Genomic DNA, 17646 nt, shown 5'->3' on the forward strand with positions numbered 1-17646 from the left:
GAACAGTCCATTTTGAAGTTTTTTCAATTTTTTCCTAAATAGTTTTGAAGGCTCCACCCCCAACCAAAACTATTCAGCAAATTCAACACCAATTCACAAAATGTTCCAGTCAACCCACATCTGCATTTTTTGCTGAAAAAAAAGTTTTGTTCAAAAAGTTTCACCCAGCTTTGGACAGGAGCTGGATTTGAGGCACAGAGCAGAGCTAAGACCGTCACTTGGGATAAACATCTGGGCTGCTAGGGGCTTTTCCCAACCAAGACCAAACTCTGTTCCTTGGGAGGCTCGCTCACACTCTCCCCTCTAGTAGTGGTGATGTTGGCCATTACTTCACCTGGTCACATTCTCCACCCCACTCCTGTGTTTCCATCTCCCTGAAGGTGCTGTCATGCCCATGACTGCTGCTATAAGGAGTTAACCAACCAGAGCTGTCACCCATTTTTCGATCATTATCGATACTCCATCATCAACAAAGATGTTATGTGCTGTGAGTAGCATTTTCTGCATGGCTAAAATGGCCACGGATACCGTGGTGATCTACCTGAGACCTTGTTCTCTTGCTTTAACCTTTTACAATGACATTGGAACAAAGGTGTCCTAAAGAGAAACAGTCAGAGGGGCTTTTGGGAAGAAGCAAAGCACTTACAGGATAGCTAGGGATTTGGGGGGGGGGGGGGGGGAGTGGAAGTACTTCTGGTCCTTCTGGTTCCTCCCCACAACCTCCAAGGCAATTAGGGGGACATCTTACAGAGCAAGTGGACAGGACAACCGTTAAGGACCTCTGAGCTGTGACTGACTGAATGCCAGTTCCAGTGCAGGCAGCTGTGATGGATCGCAGGGCCTTTGCGTTCCAGTGCTGCAGTGCCAGAGCCACTGGGCCTCATTGGTCACTGTATTTACACCTACGAAGATGGGTGTAAAATGTTGCCAGTCTGATTTTCTAGCATTTTATACCCACAACGCCCAAGTGGACGTGACTGACTGCAATGGTCAGAGCTGCCATCTTGGCCAACACACTGGGAACTGAGCCGGGGACCTCCGGAGTGAAATGCATGAGCTGCTACAGCTCTGTAGCTGGGGCAGTAACACCACATAGCCTCTGGGGATTGGTACGGAGCAGGGGCCTGTAACTCGCACTCACCAGCGGGCTACACGAGGCAGGGGAGAATCGGCTGCACTCTGCTGGTTTGGAAAGGCACCTAAGCTGGCGATGGAGCAGTGAACCCAGTGCTGATGGCACCACTGCTATTGGCATGGCAGCAGCTGGGAACTCTGCAGTGTTGCAACATTCCCGGCAGCGTTACAGCAACAGGGCTGCCTCGTTCCTCTTTTGCTAAACCTCATCCATGCATCTGGAGCGCTGAAGGTCAGGGAAGGAACAAGCTGCTCAGCGCTTGGCCTCCGAGTGGGTCCCTTGCCTTTTAGTTACCGCACAAGAGTTCTGGAGTGAGAAATGCTTTTGTTCCTGCAGGGAACACAAATAATGCCACGTGTGCAAAGCGAGCATGTGAATGTGACCGGACAGCGGTCCTGTGTTTCAGAAAGGAAGCAAGCAGCTATCACAAAGGATACCGCTATTACTTCAATTTCTTCTGCAAAGGATCTACCCCCAGTTGCTAAATAAAGTTTTACTCGCCATCTGGCTACACAACAGATTGCAAAGCAAGATGTTTCCTCTTTCCAAAGTACTCCTAGCCCCTTCCTCAAAGAGACCATCAAGCTACCAAGTGAACCAATCTCTTCCCTGGGGACAGCTAAAGCAATAGAAGGTGCTGGCTTGTACATACCCTGTCTGTAGAGGGATCAGTAGCGATGGACATGAAGTTGCTCAGGTAGGATATTAGCGAGCTGTACAGTTGTCGCCATTCACCCAGTTAAACCCTCTGAGGAGCAGTACCAAGAGGACTAACTCTGCTGGTGCTGTACCTCTTGGGCTCTCAAAAAGGGAGAGAGAGACTGACAGACACACCCGCCACCAAGCCAAGTTTAAATTGTAGGCCAGATCCTCAACTGCAGTAAATCAGCATTTACTCCTCCTTCCTACCATGCACAGACACATAACCTAAGATCACAGGCTAGTCCTTATGTTGCATTAGCACCTACACCAGACTAGCACAAAGGGGAGGTAAGTGCTCTGCTTCAGGGGTGGGCAAACTTTTTGGCCCAAGGGCCACATCTGGGAATAGAAATTGTATGGCGGGCCATGAATACTCACAAAATTGGGGTTGGGGTGTGGGAGGAGGGAAGGGCTCTGGTTGAGGAAGCAGGATCCGGGGTGGGGCCAGAAATGTGGAGTTCAGGGTGCGGGAGGGGACTCCGGGCTGGGGTAGGGTGTGGGCTCCGTCTGGGGGTGCAGGCTCTGGAGTGGGGCTGGGGGATGAGGGGTTTGGGGTGCAGGAGGGTGCTTTGGGCTGGGACCGAGGGGTTCAGAGGGCAGGCGAGGGATGAGGGCTGTGGCAGGGGTTTGGGGCATGGGGGTGGGTGAGGGCTCCAGCTGGGGTGCGGGCTGGGGATGAGAGGTTTGGGGTGCAGGAGGGTGCTCGAGGCTGGGAATGAGGGGTTTGGAGGATGGGAGGGGGATCAGGGCTGGGGCAGGGGGTTCGGGCGGGGGGGGGACTAAGGGGCGCAGGCTTCAGGAAGTGCTTACCTCAAGTGGCTCCCAGAAGCAGTGGCATGTCCCTTCTCCAGCTCCCACACAGAGGTGCGGCTGTCCCACCCGCAGGCACTGCCCCTGCAGGTCCCATTGGCCACGGTTCCCGGCCAATGGGAGATGTCGGGGCGGCACTTGGGGTAGGGGCAGCATGCAGAGTGGAGCCTCTTGGTTTCCCCTACGTGTAGGAGCTGGAGGGGGGCCATGCCGCTGCTTCCAGGAGCTGTGTGGAGTGGCCCCCAACCATGCTCCCCAGCTGGAGCGCCGGAACAGGGCCAGCCCCAGACTGCCCTCCCCAGCAGGAGCTCGAGGGCTGGATTAAAACAGCTAGCGGGCCAGATCCAGCCTGCAGGACGTAGTTTACCCAACCCTGCTCTACTTGTTATTTGTGTACACGTGCAGAACTCAAAAAAAGGCCGATGGATGCTTGAAATTGACCATCCGTGGAGAACAAGCATGGAAAGTACCAGGCCTTCAAAGGGGTTTCAGAAATTCACCTCCGGTGAGAGTTCAAGCATGGAAATTTCAGCCCTAAAGGAAGGTATTTGAGGAAGTTCTGAGTGACTGATAAATGAGGTAGAGGGAGGCTACAATGGAAGGTGGATTTTGACCTTATCCTGCTATCATAAGGTACCAATGACATGGAATAGAGATTAGCGTCTTGAGTTTGGGATGACTACACAAGCCGGCAGAACAGCTGCAAAAAGCAGGTCATCCAGGGACCCGCAGACACTGAAAACACATTCTTCGGTTTTTAACAGATTTTCTCTCTGTGCATAATTGGCTGTTTATCCGAACCTCCTCCCACCTCAGCCTCATTCCACACCTCCCTTTTCTCCCCGGCTTCACCCTACTCTCCTGGTTCCTAACTTTCGAGTTAACAATCCCCTCCCAACGAAAGCTCACCACCAGAAAGGAAAAAAACAAACACACAAAAAAACCACCCCACCCCACCACCTTGGAGCTAACATGACATGTGCCACCACCGCATGGCTTCCCTGCTGTAAGCTATTGCCCTCACTGACACAGCAGCTCCAGGCCTCAGGAGAGGGCATGGCCAGGTCCTTGGTTATAGCACTCCCTACTGATTGCTGTTTTAATTCTACTCCAGTCAGTATCTTTCATGTCCCAGCCCTCCCGCCAGGTCCCCTTTCAGCACAGTCCCCTTCTGCGGTAACTAAAAGAAGTTCAAACAAAAACCCAGAGACTAGTGACCACTGAGCAGGCCTTCAGCCCCTCCTTGTAGCCTTTCCCATAGCTTATGTCCTCTCCCATGGGGTGGGGGGGTGGGGGGGGCAGGGCAGGGGAGTGTAGGAGAATGCTTTCCTCTGGGTTCTTATCCAGGATTCTTCTGAGAAGCAGCTAGGGTCTATTTCTTATGAATCCTCACCAGCTCCCTGGACTACTTCCCACCTTCACCTGCTTGCAGGCGTCTATCATGGAGCTGTACTCACCAGCCCCCTCTCCCTGCAGTATCAGCTCTCTACACAGTTTGTCTCAGTCTGTGCTAAGAAACTTTCTCTGGGTAACTCCTAGCTTCTCTGGCAGCTGCCTAGACCCCCTTCTCCTTTCAGGGCCTGTCACAGGGTATAAACTCCCTACTAGAGCCTCACCCATTGGCCCCTGCAGGCCTTCCCTTATAGGCCCACCCAGTCTGGTTCTCCCCAGCTGGGTCTAATCCTTAATTAGCTGTTTCTCTTCCAGGTGCCACTGAATAGGCTAGTTGCACCCCCAGACTCCATTGTAACCCTTTATTTGCCAGTGTGGGGCACATGCCCCATCACACCTACCCTGTATCTACCCTGTCTTTTTAGATTGTAAAGCCTAGATCCACAAAGGTATGTAGGCTCCTAACTTCCATTAATGTCAATGAAAATCACTGGAAGTTTGTTGACCCATTCTTGGTTGGTCCCTATGACTGATAATAATACATTACTTATACTCATTGCACTCTGTTTTCTTGTAATAATTAAACTCTTTGTAATTTTTAAACAGTTACAAGCATATCCAATTAACCACGGCCATTATACCTGTGGATTGCTGCATACCCAATATGGAGGAGCAATGCTTTGACTGCCTAATGGTGAATAGAGCGTGCTCAGTAGCCATGACTGTGCCCTCCTGCTGCCTGGCTCTGCAAAGAATAACTTGTAAGATGAGAGGAAGACTAGTCCACGCACTGGTTAGGATCCTAGCTCAAGCCCTGGATTCAATTTCTTGCTCTGCCACAGACCTCCTGTGCAAGCTTGGACCTGTCACTTAGGGCTGGGTGTTTAGGTGCCTAACTCCCATTGATTTTAATAGGAGGTGCCTAAATACCTTTAAAAATCTGGCCCTTAGTCTTTCTGTGCCTCAGCTCCCATCTGTAAAACAGGGATAATCGTACAGGGATGTTGTCAGGATAAATATATTAAAGAGTGTGAGATACTCTTATGTTACAGTTGTGGAGGCCACATAAGTACATAGATAGGGACCTGGCAGACTTAAAACAGCTGGGCTAACGTGGAAGAGTCTGTCACAGTTTACAGTGGCTATTCAATAGTGCTGAATTGTAAGGCCAGGCGATTCCAATGATGTGCTCCAGGTTCTTTTTTAGATGATCAGCATGTTTCCTTATCATCCATCAGTGCCAGTGCGGGAGTCTTCACCCCAGCAGTGTGACTGTGGGCCCATGTCCATTTCTGTACCTCCTGGCAGGATGACTATCTGTGTGTGGGAGTGCCTGCTGGCAGGGTCCTGGCAAAATCCCCTTTGGAAAGATACATATGGCCTAGCTATCCCCCCATCAAGTTTAAAATAAAGTCTTCTGCCCAGAACTGCCATGCAATGTTTGTGTGGGTTTTAAATAGCTGCTGTGTTCCACCCCAGAGATGGATGCATCAGCCCTGTGGCTTACTCTTATCACTACTTTTTGTAGAGTAAATAAGCCCCCCATGCATCCTGAGTGCTCCAATTCCTGTGTCTGGGCCTCCACATTATCCCCTCACTCTTGATTCCCCCCTCTTCTCAGGCCATAATAAAGCGGGCGAGGAGGCTGTTGTATTTTACCATTGACAAAGATCCCTGGAAACACTGCAGATCCTTTCCGGTGCAATTTATTCCATTCTTTTTACTGTGACATGAAGCCAAGGTGCTATAGAAATGCCAGAAAGAGAAAAAAGCAAAAGTTGGCACCTCCCAAGGTGGCTATGGGGTCTAGAAGATTGCTAACAAAGTGATCTCCTTGTACACACACCTGTGATCTCACACTAGTGGATGTGCTACCCTCGCTGTCTGAATATTGATACATGATCCCCGGGTAAGACTTTGGGACGCAGCTGAGTGGATGGCTCCAAAGGCTCAGGGTTCTGCATCAGGCATTTCTTGTTTGATTTCTCCCTTAAAAATGAGCACAGCCAATCAACAACTGCAAACCTCCAGGGCGGGGCAGCCCTGCTTAACAGCTGGCTTTGCTTCCATTGCAAGGCCTGTTTGAATAGACCCAGTAGGATATATTGTAAGTAACCAGGATCCTCTGGAAGCAGAGGGCTGTGCTCCTGTGGCATAAACAGGCCTCTCTCCTGCACTGGCTCTGGTCACTGCCTAGAAGGGACACATAGATAATGACCTTTAGAGACTTTTCCAATATTGCCATTGTTATCTTTGCTAATGTACAATTTTGTGATCAGTACTGGGCTTCCAGCTACAGGCTGGCAAATGTTCCCAATGAGAGTTCAGACCTAGGGATAGGGGATGCCCCCTTATCTCAGCAGCCCCAAATGTACCTTATGATGGACATCTAGAGGGCCACAAAGGCATCTCAGTTAGAAGGCGCTCCAGTCCCTGTAGGGTGACCTAGGAACTTGTAACTGTTCCTCTCTGACCACAGGCATATCACACAGTGAGTGGCCTGGAACTGTGAATGGAAAACACCTACAGCCTTGTACAATGGGGCAGAAGGTTCTGCTAAATGAGATCGATAAATGTGGAGCAAATCTGACATCTAGTGGATTATTTGCATGACACAGTACTATTTCAGAGTTACAGCCATGTTAGTCTGTATTCGCAAAAAGAAAAGGAGGACTTGTGGCACCTTAGAGACTAACCAATTTATTTGAGCATAAGCTTTCGTGAGCTACAGCTCACTTCATCGGATGCATCTTATTAATACGTGTATTAATGATCACGTATTAGTATTAGCTACATACACACTTCTGTAGTGCATGGAGGGGGAAGAGTTGCCATGACATTGAATTCGTTAATGTTCGGAAAGGAATTTGAGATCTTTAGATCAGGAGGACAAAAGTATTATCACTAATCTCTTTTCTAATAAATACAAGTTTTTGCCTCCAAATTATATATTCAGAGAGTCCTTATCACTGATTCCCTTTTCTGCATCGTCACTATTCTCCCTGTACTATTTTATGGATAATTTATGTAGGTTTTGGATTTCAGTGTGGGTACCTCTGCTTGGCTGAAGCTCATCACTGTGCTGGTATAAGGGCTGAGACAGGGCTCAGAAGGGGAGGTGCCCTGTGCCTTGCCAATTTCAAGGCTGCTGAGGCCAGTTTGACCCCTGGCACTAAGATGAACCCCAGCGGCAATGGCCCCTATGAGCCAGAATCACTAGGGCATAAGAACCCCATGTCCTATTTCCCCTCCCACCCTGAATGCCCCCTGCACAGGTGTCCCCTGTGGGTGTGCAGAGCCAGTAGCACCTGCAGGGGCCCAGAGGGTATTCATTGGAGGACAGCATTTCTTGGCACGTTGAATAAAACAACGTAAGCACACATCAATGGTCAGTATCACTGACACACTGGAAATTGACAACCTTTCCTCCCACTTCCACTGAAACATGCCTTCCCCACCCAAGCAGCCCCCTGAGGAAATGCCTGAGGAAACAGCTGATCTTTGCAAATACCTGAAAGGTCATGAAACGCAGACTCTGCCGCATAAAGGGGATGGGTGCATGGGTGGCTGAGTTCCAGAGTCACCACGAACACCATACTGCCAGCCTGCTGACATGCAAATCTATGCCCCGTCAGCTCAAGCATCCCAGCTGATCTTGACCCTCAAAGCACAAGGGGCCCCAAATAACACACAGCTCTCCTTGTGGAGTCTAACAGTGCACAAAGCCATCTACCAAAGGGAATACAGGAATCAATTTTGACCTCATTGTGGGTTTGCACCAATGTGAGAGGAGAATGAGCCCACAGATTAGTTTTATATTCACAAAGTGAAGAGAAGTAGGGTTGAAGAGGAGTCTTTACCCAAGCACTTTGATTTGTAGCTACACTACAAGATTTGACAGTGTCAACCTCTGTAATGTGCAGCATGGTGGACATGCTGAAGGTTTTTACGTTGCTGTTTCACTGTGTACATTCCTTATCTCTAGCTCTGCTGGTTACTTAGGCAGCCACCACAGGGTGCAATTTCTTGCTTGCCACTCAGCACAGCAGGTGGGGTTTCAGTTGAAGGCCTTGTGTATGAGCCACCAAAAAGATAGCAATAGCTATATATGTTTGATCACTCAGAGCTGGAATTCTTAGAAAGATTAAAAGAAAAACAATGGAGTATTCAGGAGGTTACATTCTAGAAAAGTTTAACAAGCACACTTCTGTACCTGCTTTAATGAGCTGATTTAGTTAGTGGGTGGGGATGATGCTGAAGGCTGAGAGGAGATATTCTTACTATGTATTTGTACAAACAGTATTGAAAATTTCAGAGTAGCAGCCGTGTTAGTCTGTATTCGCAAAAAGAAAAGGAGGACTTGTGGCACCTTAGAGACTAGTCTCTAAGGTGCCACAAGTCCTCCTTTTCTTTTTTAGTATCGAACATAACAGCCAATGGGCCAACTACATTCCGCAAATCTGCAGTAGTCAATGGAGTTATCATAGGGATGAATCTGGTCCTTTGTATGCTATTTTCCACTATTATTATTATGTTATTCCCCCACAATCATGTGTGTGTGTGAGTATGTATTACCATGTATATGTTTCAGTCTGCCTATCACTTAATATTGCATAGAACTTATCTATCTAGACCAAGCTACTTACAGTATGTGACCAAGCTTACAAAGAAGAGAAAAAACAGCTTTCTATGTGGGGATACTGCTGTAAAAACATCCCAGCATGCAATACAGCCAAATACAAGCTATCAAGCGAGGGATATTATCTTAAACTTGGGAAGGAATTTATATTCTTGAGCTTACTACACAGTTTTGGGGCAAAGAGGTGACCCTCTGGCGTTACTGCATGCTGGGATGTTTTTGTAGCAGCATCACCACAGAGAGCCGACATTTCTTTCTACCCTTGGTCACATGCTGTTTGTAGCTACATTTGACCAGCCCTTCGAACAATTTTCACTATTTTGGCTTTTCCAGGCCCCCTCTAACATTAATCCAAAGATAAAATGGAGACAGACTTCAGAGAAACAAAGAAACTGCAATGCAATTTGTCTATGCAGCAGAAAAGTACTCACTGAAGATTTTTCCATCGCTGATGCTGAACTTCTATTTAGTCAGTACAGGCTTAAATTTCTTTTCTCTTGGTTTGCCTTAACAGCAGTGAGGGACATAGCAGCACCTTGAGGGAGAAACATACAAAAATCAGGCCTGTGTCACAAAGTTTCAAAATTTTCTCTACACTGCATTATATATGAGAATTGGGATATTTTACTCTTTTCATCTCACACCTTCTCCCTCAACCCTAAACTGGAGTAAAAAGATATGCAAGCCTTATAGGGAAAAGGTCACCACCAGGTAAGGCAAAATTAATGCCCAAGACAACCACAATTCACATGCCCTACCACCCAAACCCCACTATACCCAAATACAGTTATAGACTCGTCATCTGCACAATAAACCGTCTTTCAGTGCCAGCATACAAGTACTCATGATGCACACATCCAGTCCCTCCGTTAATATTTAGACACTTTACCCTCTTACCCCCCACCTTTTTGGGTAGACTTTTAAAGTGACAGCACGCCTCCCAATACAGTATCTTAAATTTGCTAAGGTCAGAGTTAAGCTTGCGCCCTTGAATGTGATTGTGAAGAACAGAGGCTTCAGACAGCGGCCAGCACCAGATATTTCAGAGGAAGGTGCAAAAAACCCATACGGGACAATTACAAAATAACCTGCCCTTAGGGGAAATTTCTTCCTCACCCCAGACAGATAGTAGCTGGCTCTTACCCTGAAAAGTGTTTTCTGTAGCTAGACAGAATTATGCTGCTCCTTTCAGTAACATCTAGTGCAGTTTCCTTTCCACCTAATCCACAGTAACATCTATAACAGGGCACATTTCCCAGTAGCGGCTTTAATCATTTTGTTAAACTCCAAAGCACTCCCATGTGCCATGCCGACATCTGTAAAAGAACAAAGAGAAACATTAAATTCACTGGAAGGGAGGTAAATGTCCCCTCTATAGGACTAGGACCAATGTTCAAAACGATTAAGCAGAAGAGATATAGGTAAATTGCAAAGCTTAACAAAAATAGTTTAAAATCCCAGAGCAATAGCAAAATGTATGTGTAGTCTGGGAAATTATCAACAAATACAAGCTCAAATGGAATATTTGTAAATCAGTTTCCTATTTACTTACCTGCTAGGATCTGCGTTCAGGATTCTACATTGGCACTGGTGTTTCAGATGCTGCTGGCATATAAAATAACAGCTCCTTGATCTGGTTTAGGTGCTTGTGATATTAGCAACTGTTGCAGTGAAAACACAGAACCCTAGACATAGGAACTGGCAGTGAAATGGAATTTACTGCTTTCCCTTTAAAATTAACTGTACCAATCTTTAGGTTCTTCATAAAGCTTTTAGCAAAAGCTTTGCAGTCCTTTGAGAAAGGCATAACCCAGAGATCTGTGCACAGGAAGGAGACCCAGGAACTCAGATCCTGACTCCTCCAGCGACCTTGGCAAGTCAAATGGGGCCAGATTTAAAGAGGTGTTAAGCACCCACAGCTCCCATGGAATTTAAAAGGTGACAGAGGATGTTGAAAAAGCTAATGTATTCAATGTTTTTTTTGCCTCTGTCTTTGTTAGGATATAGATACTCAGGCCTGTCTGTAAAGGCCTGTACTCTAAGAATTTAGGTGTATTCTTATCACTTGGCTAGTTATAGAGGTATAAAAGAAAGAATCAAAATCACTTTCTGCCAGTGTAAGGTCCTTCTCTTACTGTGACAGTCTGAGGCCCTGTGCTTAGGCTAAGGCCTTTGGCTAAGCAGCAGAGGCAGCCATAAGCTGGGAAGCAACTGGTCACATCCTCACATTCCAAACTAGTCACATTGAAATAAGGTGCTATTGGGCTGTTAGGAATACAATCCTGTCCTGATAATGCCTATCACCTCCAGAGAAAGGGAAGTGCCTAGAAGATGTAAAAGGAAACTTAGTCTGATAGCATCCTGTCTGGCAAGAACTCACTTATCAATAGCTGGGATGTGAAATCCTAATTTCTGTGTTTGTTCTATCACTGTAGTCCCCATTTCCCCATTGTTTGTCTGTATAATCTCTGTCTGGTTCTGTGATTGTTTCTGTCTGCTTCAAAAAAATTAATTTTGCTGGGTGTAAACTAATTAAGGTGGTGGGATATAATTGGTTACATAATCATGTTACAATATGTTAGGATTGGTTAGTTAAAATGATTGGTTAAGCTATAGCTAAGCTGAACTCAAGTTTTACTATATAGTCTGTAGTCAATCAGGAAGTGAGTGAGTGAGTGAGTGAGTGGGTGGGTGGGGGGGGATGGGAATGGGAATGGGGGTGGGGAAATTGGAATCATGTTTAGCTAAAGGGGGAAATGGGAACAGCGACACAGGTAAGCCTCTGTGGTGTCAGAGCTGGGAAGGGGGACACCAAGGAAGGAAACTAGAGTCATGCTTGCTGGAAGTTCACCCCAATAAACATCGAATTGTTTGCACCTTTGGACTTCGGGTATTGTTACTCTCTGTTCATGAGAGAAGGACCAGGGAAGTAAGTGGGTGAATGAATAAGCCCCCTAACAGTTTTCACGAACAAGGTCAGCTCCCAGACTACTGCACTGGGCAGCACAGTATGGGGAGGAGGTGACTAGCCCTCTGTGGAGAAAGCAGTGGTTCAGGGCTATTTAGAAAAGCTGGATGAGCACAAGTCCATGCGGCTGGATGCGCTGCATCTGAGGGTGCTAAAGGAGTTGGCAGATGTGACTGCAGAGCGATTGGCCATTATGTTTGAAAACTCATGGTGATCGGGGGAGGTCCCGGATGACTGGAAAAAGGCTAATGTAGTGCCCATCTTTAAAAAAGGGAAGGAGAAGGATCTGGGGAACTACAAGCCAGTCAGCCTCACTTCAGTCCCTGGAAAAATCCTGGAAAAATCAGGTCCTCAAGGAATCAATTTTAAAACACGTAGAGGAGAGGAAAGTGATCAGGAACAGTCAGCATGGATTCACCAAGGCTTAATTTAAACAAGTGCTGAATCATAGAATATCAGGGTTGGAAGGGACCTCAGGAGGTCATCTAGTGCAACCCCCTGCTCAAAGCAGGACCAACCCCAACTAAATCATCCCAGCCAGGGCTTTGTCAAGCCTGACCTTAAAAACTTCTAGGGAGGGAGATTCCACCACCTCCCTAGGTAACACATTCCAGTGTTTCACCACCCTCGTAGTGAAAAAGTTTTTCCTAATATCCAACCTAAATCTCCCCCACTGCAACTTGAGACCATTACTCCTTGTTCTGTCATCTGCTACCACTGAGAACAGTCTAGATCCATCCTCTTTGGAACCCCCTTTCAGGTAGTTGAAAGCAGCTATCAAATCCCCCCTCATTCTTCTCTTCTGAAGACTAAACATCCCCAGTTCCCTCAGCCTCTCCTCATAAGTCATGTGTTCCAGTCCCCTAATCATTTTTGTTGCCCTCCACATTTTGTTGTAGTGTGGGGCCCAAAACTGGACACAGTACTCCAGATGAGGCCTCACCAATGTCCAATAGAGGGGAACGATCACGTCCCTCGATCTGCTGGCAGTGCTCCTACTTTCCTAAAGGGAAAGCAGCCCAAAATGCCATTAGCCTTCTTGTCAACAAGGGCAAACTGTGGACTCATATCCATCTTCTCGTCCACTGTAGCCCCTAGGTCCTTTTCTGCAGAACTGCTGCCTAGCCACTCGGTCCCTAGTCTGTAGCAGTGCATGGGATTCTTCCGTCCTACGTGCACTTGGTACACTTGTCCTTGTTGAACCTCATCAGATTTCTTTTGGCCCAATCCTCTAATTTGTCTAGGTCCCTCTGTATCCTATCCATACCCTCCAGCTTATCTACCACTCCTCCCAGTTTAGTATCATCTGCAAACTTGCTGAGGGTGCAGTCCATGCCATCCTCCAGATCATTAATGAAGCTATTGAACAAAACCGACCCTTGGGGCACTCCGCTTGATACCGGCTGCCAACTAGACATGGAGCCATTGATCACTACCCGTTGAGCCTGATGATCTAGCCAGCTTTCTATCCACCTTGTAGTCCATTCATCCAGCCCATACTTCTTTAACTTGCTGACAAGAATACTGTGGGAGACCATATCAAAAGCTTTGCTAAAGTCAAGGAATAACACGTCCACTGCTTTCCCCTCATCCACAGAGCCAGTTATCTCATCATAGAAAGCAGTTAGGTTACTCAGGCACAATAGAGTATGCATCCGATGAAGTGAGCTGTAGCTCACGAAAGCTCATGCTCAAATAAATTGGTTAGTCTCTAAGGTGCCACAAGTCCTCCCTTTCTTTTTGCGAATACAGACTAACATGGCTGTTACTCTGAAATAATGATTAGTTCATCTTAAGAAGAAAACCCAATATGAATTTTGAAGCCCGGGGACTACAGGTATCTGGGAGCTCATAAATTACCTCAATGTACGTTCCAGTTTAAAGACTTTCTTATAATCACAGCAGGCAACAAACACAGCAAATATCAACAGGATATTCATCTCTATGATGGACCTGAAAATAGAGAGCAAACAAAATCAAACCTTCTCTTCAAAGGTGTATCTGCACTGAATCATTAGCCCAGAGTTTAAATAATATTTGGGGCAGTTTATTATTCCATTGACAATAGATAAAAGATCCTTTTAACATAGCAAGCAAACAGTGGTGTTAAATGTAAACATCTGTGTGCCGGAGATGTCAAAGTGAAGATGCCTGCTGAAGGATGATCAGTAAATTTGAATATGACAAGCATTCTGAGATGCTTTGATCCGACACATTATTGTAATCTGTTTGTTATTCAGCAGTATTTCCTCATTTATGTTTAGTGTGCCAATACGCCTTGATCTTCTGACACTGGTTGGGTAGATGTCCCAGTTTATCCGTGTTTCTTTTCTCTTTAGTTATTTATGACCTATTTGTTGCTCCTTACTAGGAGACCCAGTCGTCCGTTAATTCAGAGATGTATGTTTGTTAATGGGTAAAGCATTTGGTTAACATGAAACATTTACAAAGGAAAAAGAAAATACAGAGATATCAAAATGTCAATAATATCGAACAGGTACTTCTTTGTGCAGTGCAGCTGTAAAACATATTGAGTCAGGTATCATTTGTATAGTCTGAGCAATGGAAAAAAGACACACAGACAAGTACCTCCAGGTCTCAAAACTGAAGGTGTGTTGCAGTTTTTAAAAGGGGGGGTTTAAAGGGTTGAGCTTGATTTTTTTCAGTTACACAGGTGTAAGTCAAGAATAACATAATCAAACTCAATAGAATTACACCAGTCTAAAACTGGTATGAATGAGAGGAGAATTAAGCCCTAATCCTGAGGTCCTTACTCTGATACCCTTCCCTGCATCAGGTAGTAGCTTACACTGTGGATAGTCCCAATGAACTCCATGGGACTACTTGCGTAAATAAGAGATTATTCAAGATAACTAAGGGTGGCAGAACTAACCCCTTGATATTTACACAGACCTCACTCAGGTAAAGCTCCCATTGATTTCAGTGGGTGTTTGTCTTAGTAAATCCTCCACAGAGTGAAAACTGAACACCATATCCTGAGCTGGTGTAAATGGAGCTGAAGACCTGGTCCTGAGGGAGGACTTCAGGTTTGGGCCCCAGATGAATAGATATGTGTTCTCAATTGTTTTTAATGTAAATGAAAAGATTTAATTTGGGATTGAAAACATTTCCCCTGTAGCATTGGAAACCTAAACAATAGCATCGTGGTAATGCCGAGGGGTTCTATTCTTTCCCCACAGGATACAAGGAAGGAGGGTTACTCATAGCAAGCCACAGGAGAACATGGTCCCATAAAATAAACCTTTAATGTGAAATCTTTGTACATGAATAAGAAAGTAACAAATGGCCAAATTCAACCCTGCTGTAAAACTTCACTAACTTCAGTTTGGCTCTTGTGTGTGAATTCTTGATAGTAAAACATATGATTTCATAACTGAAGCCAAAACACTATCATTTGTCTTTACACTGCTGTATGTTCTTCATTTGTTTGTTTGAATATTTTGCTTCTTTTTCCCCTTGGAGTATCCTTGATCCGTCCTATTGTCACTGTTAAGGAGGGAGTGATCTCTATAAACAGTCACTTAAAACTATTTTTTTAAAACAGATTTAACTTTTTCACTAAAGTCTGAGATAAGCCTTCTGAATTTAATATTACTTTGTAACTACTTTCAGAGTAGCAGCTGTGTTAGTCTGTATTCGCAAAAAGAAAAGGAGTACTTGTGGCACCTTAGAGACTAACAAATATATTTGAGCATAAGCTTTCGATGAAGTGAGCTGTAGCTCACGAAAGCTTATGCTCAAATAAATTTGTTAGTCTCTAAGGTGCCACAAGTACTCCTTTTCTTTTTGTAACTACTCTACATATTACTTTCATAGCTAGAGATTTTTAAAATGTCAGCTCAGATTTCAAAGTTAATGGGCCATATCCTCAAGTAGTACAAGTTGGCATAGTGCCTTTTGCTTCAATGAAGCTATGTCAATTTACATCAGCTGAGGTCCGGGCACAATATTTAACAAAGAAGAACTTGGTTTTTAATGGCTATATATTACATTCAAATACAAAGAATGAAGCTTCCACAATTCTAAAAAGGGCTGTTCTTTTATGGAGGTCCAAACTTCAGACTTAAAAATAATTCAGAATATTTAGAGACATTATACAGCCTCAGAGCAAAATAAATATATAATATAGGACCTACCAATCCTGACGATAAACTTAAAAAAAATTAAGTATATTTTCCATCTTAGAAGATCCTTTCACTTTGGACCCCTGATAATTCTTTTGCAATAGCAAAAGCCACACCAACATAGATCAAATGCTATTTCTTTTCCTTAGTTGTTCTTGTGCATTATTTTCTTTAGATCTGTGCTTACTTTTGGTTGTTTTGTGGTGGTGCCTTGTGCTTTTAGGGCGAAGCATTGTTAGTGCTCCCAATTCCCCATTGCCTTGCAACCTGTGGCAAGAGTTACTTTAAACTGAGTATAAAATGTTCCCCTCCTGGTTTGGAAGCATCTCACACCCCCTTTTCCTAGGTGTCAACAGGGACACAAATTAAAAGGCAATGGAGAATCAGGCACAATAACCCTGATATAGATACAGATGTGTGTGTTCCTGATTTGTCTATCCTCCCCCATCTGATTTCCTGGATTTCTCTATCCATCCTCTTTAAAAACAGGTTCCTTATTTAGTTCTTCTTTTCCTCTAGGTTTCTCTTTGGTCTCTCCTTCCCGTCTTACTTTTTGGTGGTTGATTTTTCAGACCTTTTTACCCTCTGCATAGCTGGCACTACATTTTCAACCCTGGCCATTGTGCAAGTCTGTGAACTTTCAACAAAATCCTATTGCAGAGCAGAAACATCTATTTTTTTTTAAAGTGACATGTCCTTCTTTGCACTGCATATTTTTAAAAGCAGCAGGTTCTGAAAGACAATCCCGCTGCTCTCCCAAAACTGACAATGGGGCTGGTACAATCACAACAAACCAAACATCAAAATCCAACCTGGTGAAGATGAATTAACAACATCACTGAGTTGTGGTGCAACACTGCAATGACGGAACAAACCCATCATTCTGACATGATGCAGCGTAGCAAAGTAGATCTGTTTCGTGGCCCCAAATAATTTTACTCCTGCTTGCATAGTGTGAGATCTGTGTGGTATGCACTTATTTATATATTCTAGCATCTGGGGTAGCCAACAGATTGGGTCAAAACCAGGCTGCATAACCCCCCCACAACTTTAATCCAGCCAAAGCCCTCCTGCTTCCCCTAGAGCAGTGGTCACTAACCTGTCAACTGCAATCGATTAGTCGATCCTGGGGACTCTCCCAGTCGACTGCAATCTCTGATGGTGTAGTGGGGCTGCCACTAAAGCAGGTTCCAGGTCTGCCGCAGCCCCACACCACTCCTGGAAGCGGCCAGCATGCCCCAACGGCCCTTGGAGGGCAGAGATCTCTGCTCTGCTCTTGCCTGCAAGCACCACCCCTGCAGCTCCCAATGGCCGGGAACGGAGGACCACACTGGCTGCGGGTGGGGAGTCTGGGGTGGGACTGGGGATGAGGGGGTTGGGGTGCAGGAGGGGGCTCAGGGCTGGGAGGCAGTGTGGGATGTGGGCTTCAGGAGGGAGTTTGGATGAGGGGGGCTCAGGGGTAGGGCTGGGGGTTGGAGTGTGCGGAGTATGGGAAGGAGCTCAAAGCTGGGCCAGGGAGTTTTGGTGCAGGAGTGGATTCAGAGTGCAGGCTCTGGGCAGTGCTTACCTCAGGTGACCCTGGTAGCGGCCCACATGTCCGGCTCCTAGATGGAGGGGCCAAGTGGCTCTGTGCACTGCCCACACCTGCAGGTGCCGCCCCCGCAGCTCCCATTGGCCTGTTACCAGCCAATGGGAGCTGGAGAACTGGCGCTCAGGGCGGGGGCAGCGTGCAGAGCCCCAGTGGCTGCTTCCGTGCCTAGGAGCTGGACACGCCGGCTGCTTCTGGGAGCCACGGGGAGCCAGGGAACCTGCCTTACCCCACTGTGCTACCGACCAGACTTTTAGCGGCCTGATC

General features: G+C 46.1%; 1 protein-coding gene across 1 annotated transcript in view; it reads right to left on the reverse strand.

The window, feature by feature from the left end:
• LOC142000830 (basic phospholipase A2 homolog Gln49-PLA2-like) overlaps nucleotides 1-17114 on the reverse strand; it is a 61107-nt gene extending 43993 nt beyond the window's left edge. The window contains exons 1-5 of the transcript XR_012642330.1: nucleotides 16891-17114; nucleotides 13507-13599; nucleotides 9822-9994; nucleotides 9110-9213; nucleotides 5879-6232 (exon numbers count right to left, since the gene is read on the reverse strand). The gene's annotated coding sequence lies outside the window, so the exon portion shown is untranslated. Of the gene's footprint in view, nucleotides 6233-9109; nucleotides 9214-9821; nucleotides 9995-13506; nucleotides 13600-16890 lie in introns of the transcript that reaches the window.
• Between the last annotated feature and the right edge of the window lie 532 nt (nucleotides 17115-17646).

This window comes from Natator depressus, chromosome 18 (genome assembly GCF_965152275.1).
Source record: "Natator depressus isolate rNatDep1 chromosome 18, rNatDep2.hap1, whole genome shotgun sequence".
Lineage (NCBI taxonomy): Eukaryota > Metazoa > Chordata > Testudines > Cheloniidae > Natator > Natator depressus.